The sequence below is a fragment of the Alosa pseudoharengus genome, unplaced genomic scaffold, assembly GCF_046254945.1.
Source record: "Alosa pseudoharengus isolate Yale_2024_CS ecotype anadromous, Long Island Sound unplaced genomic scaffold, YU_APseudo_1.1 YU_APseudo_1.1_scf_11, whole genome shotgun sequence".
In the NCBI taxonomy this organism is placed as follows: domain Eukaryota; kingdom Metazoa; phylum Chordata; class Actinopteri; order Clupeiformes; family Clupeidae; genus Alosa; species Alosa pseudoharengus.
In genome coordinates this window covers 26,689,196-26,697,063 of record NW_027468576.1, presented here as the reverse complement: position 1 = coordinate 26,697,063, position 7,868 = coordinate 26,689,196, and the positions used below count along the sequence as shown (strand labels likewise).

Sequence of the window (7,868 nt, the reverse complement as noted above, 5' to 3'; positions counted from 1 at the left end):
CAGCATTTTTGACTTACCCTGCAGGGTCAGGTTCAGTCTGTCCAAGTGACACAGCATGTCGACCAAAAAGGCCAGATCCATAATCCACTCGAGGTCCAAGAGCTCGGGATAGTCCTTGTCCTTTTCTTCCATGAACAGTTTCACGGCATCTCAAAGAAGCGAGAGAGTACCTTGCCTTTTGACAGCCACCTCACAGTGCAGTGCAGCGGCAGGTCACCTGGAAGGCCTTGGTCCAGCTCAGCAATGAGATTCCTGAATTGCCTGTGGTTAAGTGCATGTGTGCGGATGTAGTTGACGATTTCCATCACAGGCTTCATGACGTTGTCTAAATTCAATAATTTAGACACGAGTTGCTCCCTGTGGATGATGCAGTGAAAATTCCAAAAATCGGGAAATGTTTGGTCAGCTTTGCACAGCCCCACAAGGCCACAGATCCGATCATGGCTGGCGCTCCATCCGTGGCTATTGCAGTTAGTTTCGGTATGGGCAGATTTGCTTTCGCATGCAGCCATCATTGTTTCTTTCACATCTATGCCACGGGTTCTGTCTTTTAATGGCACAATATCGAGGAGTTCTTCTTTGATCACACAATCGTTTGACACAGACCGTGCAAATATTGCCAACTGAGGCTTGTCTTGTATGTCACAACTCTCATCCAATGCGACACTAAAATACTCACATGCTTGAAGGTCAGAGTGCAACTGTGATTCAATAGCTGTGTTTATGTCCGATATTCTGCATTCAACAGTGTGGCAGGACAGTTGGACGTCTGATACCATTCGCTTTAGTTTGTCGTTTTCAGTAGACAAGATTTCAACAGCGTCACTGGGGCATTTTTTAATGAACTCCCCTTCATTGTATGGCTTCTTTTTAGCCTGTGCAATATTCCAAGCCAGTTGATATGATGCAAGCGTTACGGTCTCTGAGTGCTTTGTTAATTTCTGAAAAAATTGTATCTGCTTTTCTGCCTGACTTTTCAAAGTGACCAACTTGTGCTTGCGAAGTTCAGTCCCTTTTGGAAATTCCTGGTCGATGTTAGCATGGAGTGAGCTGAAGTGGCGCTGAAGATTTGAAGCTTTGAAATGTGCTAATGACGCCTGACATATAAGGCAGAATGGCTTGCCATTGTTCAACAAAAAAATATAAACTCTCCCACTCTGTTAAAAACGTCCTGTGTTCATCTTCATATTTTCTTTTTGCTGTGCTTTTTTTCCCTGCCATTTTGAGAGCGAACTTGACACAGATTGTTTACTACTCAAAGGATCTGTCTTAAGCCAGTTTGAGTGACGTCGGCATCGGTTTTCATCTCACGCACATGCGCATTTGACGTCACTCAAACTGGCTTAAGCCCCTTAAAGATGAACTGAACTGGAATTTGAAGTAAAGGTGATATAACAGAGGCATTTTATTTCTTCTCATTGGTACAATTAATAAAATGGATGAATTTGTTAAAAGGGATAAAATGGTATGGTGAAAGTGTTATTATTGCTACATGGGCGCCGCCATGTTGGATTTCAACAATCGGTTACGTCACTGGCATGGTAAGCTACTCTGTGGCTAACTAACACCAGCAGTGTAGCCAGTGGTCTGAGGCAAGCTGACATGGCTGAGGAAACAGAAACCTACAGGTCTAGGGGGGGTTCATACTGTATTGCCCCTGGCTGCAGTAATGAAATGTATAGGGCTAGGGCAGCTGGGGTTAAGACACATTTTCACAGGCTACCTTTGAAGAGAAAAACAGTCTTAAACTCATGGCTAGCTGCCTTAAAGCTGGCTAGCCCTCCGACAGCTCCTGGATTTAGAGTCTGTAGCGACCATTTTTTAACAACAGACTATGTAGAGAGCTATAATTTCAATACAACAGGGTCACTGGTGAGGATCAAGTCCGACAGACTGAAACCTGAGGCCATTCCATCAGTTTTTAATTTTTCAGACTACAGTACAGGGCTGACCGACAGACCAACAGAAAGTATCATTAACACCACCGATGCTATCTGTCGGAGAGACAGGGCGCTGAAACGCTCACGTCAGACAGAGGAGAGAGAGGTATGTTTAACTGTTATCCAGCAGGTCTACTAGGCAAAGGGCTGGATGTAATGATGTTGTCAAATACACAAAATACATACATATTCACATAAACACATAAATAAAGCCTTACTAGGATTTATAGCGTTCAACAAAACTGACACACTGGGCATGGAGTCACGAAACGAAGCTAGATACCATATGATCAAACCTAGGGAGACGGCTAACTTAGCCTCTAAACACGCTGGACGCATTAGGTCAAACTCCACAAGCTAGCATTCCGACCATAGACTGTATAAACCATGACTCCGATGATATCACAGATGATAATAATGCAGTTACTAGCTGCTAACTAAACCACAGCGGGTCTGTAAACAGAATCCAATGTCCCTTTCTACTCACCCTGAAGCTAGCTGATGTTCACCGTCTTGTTGATGCAGATGCAGAGTTCAACTCGCAGAAATAGCTGCTAGTTCCATAGTAAGAGTTATCCGAGCAATATACTTATCCGTGCAATATCCACCAACATCCACAACGAAAAATCTGCTAACTCAGCGCTAACCTCAAGTAAACGGCACAACTCGTGACTTCTTCGTGCATCTGTGTTCAACCTGGGGTAACTCATAAGCGCAGATAGCTTAACAAGCGATCCCATTGGCTGAATTCTCCAATCACGTTTTCCACTTATCTGCCTCGTTTTTTTCTGAAACGCACAGGACCTCAACCATGTTTTGTCTATTTTCTCTAAATGCACACACTATATTTAATCAGTCTCTATTTTTTTAAATGCATATTGTGCTGGGATACAATAAATGAGAGTGCACAGTGCCTGGATACAATAATGTACATAGTAGGCTACAGTCCTCCAACCTCCCGCCATATTTCACTCTTATAACACCATAAACCACTATTGGGCCATTAATAATTTACTGTGTACATTACAATGCACATCATGCAAATACAATCAAATGCAATCCAATTAAACACAAATGTGAAAAAAATAATAATACATTAGGAAACATAACAAACCACAAGAAAACAATTACTTCATCAGCACAATGTTTATTAGTTTATAGTGCACAGAATTATCTAACAGCCCTCCTCCTCCTCTCTTCCCCTTTTCCTCAGTTCAAGCAGGCCTGCATGTCTACAGTGGGCAGTGAAACAACCGTAAATGACAGGGATGAGGAAGATCAGGACATACTCTGTGAACCTGTAGTCAGTGTATCTGTTGGTACCCAGACAGACCTAGTTGAGGAAAACATTCATGAGGGCAGGAGCATAGGTACACTAACTGATGACCTGGTCAACCTTTCAACACTAGTCAATGACCATCTTTACTGCCCTGCTGTGGAAAACTTTGGCCACCCTGATAACAAATCTGTCCCCAGAACCTCAACACCACAGCATACTCTGGAAGTGTCATTCGAGCAAAGCATCAGTGAAGAGGAAGAGAATGAGGTGTCCTTTGAGGATTATGATGAGGACTTTTGTTTGACAAGCGATAGTGCCAGTTGCAGTGATGTAGAGGAGGAAGAGGAGGGAGAGGAGGAAGACACAAACTGCATTGATCAGAGAAAGAGCATAGTTGCTCATCAGCAGTTGTTAATGTTGTTTTCCATGTGTCATTGGGAGGGTTGTGGCAAATGCTTAGAGGAACCACCAGTGTTGTCCAACAGTGGTTTTGGGGTGACTGTAAAAACACACTGTGTGGATGGCCATAATTACATTTGGCATTCGCAAAATCAAGTCAGGGGAGTCATGGAGTGCAACATAACTGTTCCGGCTGCGGTTTTTGTGACAGGGAATGAATGCAGTCCTTTCCTGGAAGTATGCGAAACTATTGGCTTGGAGGCCATGTCAGAGAGGCAGTGGTATAATATCCAGAAAGCCTACGTCATACCGGAGGTTAACTATGCCTGGGCTATTCACAATGAGGGGGTCATGAGTGCTGTGAGTGAGAAGCCGATCACTGTCTCTGGGGATGCACGATATGACAGCCCTGGGTATAATGCAACCTTCGGCACCTACTCACTGCTCGACACAGAATCAAAAATGATCGTGGCTCAGGAAACTGTGCGGGTGACTGATGTGAAAAATAGCTACTGGCTCGAGGTAGAGGGTATGGAGAGATGCCTGGCCAAAGTTGCGGACCATGGAGTCTCCATCTCTGTGTTGGCCACCGACTGCCACCCATCTGTCCAAAAGGTACTAAGAGAGAAACACCAGGAAATCAAACATGAGTATGATCTATGGCACATTGTCAAGAATGTAAAAAAGAAAATTTTAAAATGCAAAAATCCTGACCTGAGTGAGTGGACCAGGATGATCACTAACCACTTGTGGTTTTCGGTCTCTTCCTGTGGGGGAGATAGAGTAAGACTCAGGGAAAGGTGGATATCTCTGCTACACCACATCACAAATGTTCATGAGTGGGTGAGCGGGGAGACAATAACGAAATGTGACCACCATCCCTACACCCCAGATGAGGAGAGCAGGCGCCCATGGCTCCGTCCTGACTCTGCAGCCTTTAGTAGCCTCCAAAAGGTTGTCCTGAACAGGCAGCTCCTCCAAAATCTTGACAGGGTGACCGAGGGCATCCACACAGGTGAATTAGAGAGTGTTCATGCTCTATACAATAAGTATGCTACGAAGAGAAAGGCCTTCAGCTATGAGAGCTTTGAAGCCCGTCTTCGCCTGGCTGCACTAGACAACAACTACAACATTGAGAGAGAGAGGGCCAAAACGAAGGCAGGTGGACAGAGATTCAGGCAACAATTTTCAAAGGCTGCCGGTCAGTATGTGGTGGCACCCATAAAAGAACAGAAAGCTTACAGTTTCCGAAAGGATATTGTCAATGGAGCCATCATAAGACGCAGGGAGTCTAGCACCATACAGGCTACCTTACAGGAACAGAAACAGGAAGCTCACCCTACCTTGGGCCAACACAGAGGGCTTACCAAACCAGACAAAGAGCATTCTGTGGCAAAACACCTTAGCCGGTTCACCTAGTAGGAAAAATAAAACAGTAAAATCAAAATCACATTTAACCTATACTGTAGAATCCCTACAACATATATTTTTTGTATATATACTAATCTTATTCCTACATACAATATTTCTGTTCATCCATAATAGACCTACTGCATAACCATATTCCTTTAAGCAATATCAGTTCAAATTCTTTTTTCTATGCTTAACAAAGTTACCTTACAATTATTTGATGTTATCCAATAAAATGGTGGCTACATGGCAACTTTTTAAACACCAAAACCCCCTTGTCTTACTGTGTCATTGCTGATATGGTATGCCTCCTCTTTCAATAATTTAATGTGTCTATCATCAAATAAAAGGGTGGCGTCTTCCAGTAAACTTACGTTACTCTTGGCATTATTGATTATGACTTCTGAACCAGCAGAAAGTAGATTAGGCTACCTTTGTGCAGAAAATAATGACACATCAAACAATCACATAATCATGAAATCTAAAAACATCAAATCGACCTTCTTCTGGGCATTACATTATGGCCCTATCGCACACCATGCTAATCTGGTTAAATGTTAATACCAATGATGGTACTTGGAAAACCAAATATTTTCTGAGGTATTCAGGATGAAAAGTTTGAGAACCATTAGCTGCTAGCTTCAAGAATGTAGGCTAGGACCTAGTCCTTTATGAAACGTATTGCTATATGATGACCAAATTGATCATCTGTACTTTATTCTCTCTGCCTTGTCCACAAAAAGTATTCTAATCGTGATTTCTAGTGTTTAATCCTAGATATGTCAAGGTATGTTAAGTAAGCTTATCGGAGCATGGTGACATTACAAGGCAGATGTGTTGCAAACGGCAATGATGACGCGTCTGACACATTGCTGTCAGAATTACATTTTATTTACAAGTCCAACGCATACTCGAATCCTTGATATTCGGCTGAGGGGAAAAGATCCCTAATATAGTTGACTGCACAGGACGGGATCGGAATCCTATTCCTCCTTCCCAAATGCCCCCTCGCCCAAAGAGTGAACTGCCGGTAAGCTGTCAACCTAAACAGTCTAAGAAAAAAAAGCATATAACAGTTTAGCCTAGCTTAACCTAACCTAACCTAGCCTAGCCTAGCCTAGCCCAGTCACCAATTCGTAAAATAATCGTACATACATACCTGCTACTTATGGGGCGCTCCAGCGTCTCAGCTCGGACATCCCTCAGAGAAAGCATTGCCACCTCCAACACCTCTCTTTCACCGCACAGCATCCGAAATGATCTATGCATGGTGATGCATTGTACATCCATCAATAAATGGTCCAGGTTGACTTCTCTGCAACAGATGGATTCTAGAGTGGTGTCCATGCTCCGGCAGCGCCCACACACACACCAGTCACTGCGACCCAAACGATCCTCCTGCAGGCCTACTGAAGGTGAAACTGGAGCCTGAAACTGATTGTCACCCATCTGGTGATATTCAGACACCACAGGCCTGTCCCTCACAGGCTCAAATGCATATCCCATGCCATTAAAATTACTAATTTTCCTGAGTGTGTAATGTGCTGCAGCTGTTGTCTATGGACCTTCTCAGAGCCTACCATGCCAGTGACGTCATCGAAATTGACAGCGTTCTAATACTAACAAACGCATTTTTTTGTGTTGCTTAAAAAAGCTATGTATTGATTTTTTTTATTCAATTTTTTAGTGTCATTTATATGTAATTGTGATAACCAACACGTTATCAACGTTGATTATTTCAGTTCAGTTCATCTTTAAGAGCCGCATGAAACCAGCCAAAGAGCCGCATGCGGCTCGGGAGCCGCGGGTTGGCCAGGCCTGGTCTAAAGCATGAATTGCTTTTTTTTATTGATAAGACAAATTTGAACATGAAATTGAACTGTTATATTCAATTTACTATCAATATCTCATTGGTCCTACGAATAATACATTTAAATGTTAAAACAGCTTGCCATGCATGTACACACAATGGTAAGCTCTGCATAGAGCTGGTAAGTCCCGCCCATCCGCTAAACCCCCAGTGGACCTCTAGATTGAAAAATCATCAATGCAAGTGAATGTGAGAAAATAATTATTTTCTGGTCCCGTTTGAATTGTGCCATGAATGTGAACATATGTTGTCTGTGAATTTTTAATATAATTGTTCATGTTACGAGTTTGACAGTATATTATATGATTCTTTGGCTATCAGTTGTAGAAAAGACATAACGAGAAAGACTACATGTCGCCTGTGACATGAGCTAGCTCTAATCGCTAACATTAACTGAGATGCTAGTTTTTGTAACGGCAGGAATAAACACACATGGTAACAAAAATATTCGAAACATGTCTAGCTTCACTCAACACATTAACACTATGATACAGTGTGATTGTAAAGTTGTATGGTTCACTGTGTTCAAAGTCGATCTTAACATCTACATGTTCTACATCTCGACCAACTGATGGCTGTTATGGGAAACTAGTTAGCTGTCGTCTAGCGGAAAGTTGTAGTCCACAAAGTGCTCTCACACAAAGTTTAACCGCATCAAACTTCTACCCGCTCAATTGTAGCATTCTTTACACGAAAATTTATATAAAAAATTCACAGACAACATATGTTCACATTCATGGCAAAATTCAAACGGGACCAGAAAATAATTATTTTCTCACATTCACTTGCATTAACGATTTTTCAATCTAGAGGTCCAGCGGGGATAGCGGAAAGGGCGGGACTTACCAGCTGTATTCAAGTTTACCCAGTGTAGGCGGTTTGCCATAAGGTATGTTAAAACCGCTTACCATAGAACTGCCAGGTCATGGACAACGGCATTTGCAAACAAGCTAATCTAACAGGGAACAGG

The 7,868-nt window shown here is 42.7% G+C and overlaps 1 long non-coding RNA gene across 1 annotated transcript; it reads right to left on the bottom strand.

Annotated features, from left to right (window-relative positions):
- Nucleotides 1–3,107: 3,107 nt before the first annotated feature.
- On the bottom strand, nt 3,108–5,921 carry LOC143115920 (uncharacterized). The gene is made up of 3 exons (XR_012985515.1): nt 5,403–5,921; nt 4,333–5,033; nt 3,108–4,236 (listed from the first exon to the last, which is right to left on the bottom strand). It is a non-coding gene; the product is annotated as an uncharacterized LOC143115920 (long non-coding RNA).
- Nucleotides 5,922–7,868: the final 1,947 nt, after the last annotated feature.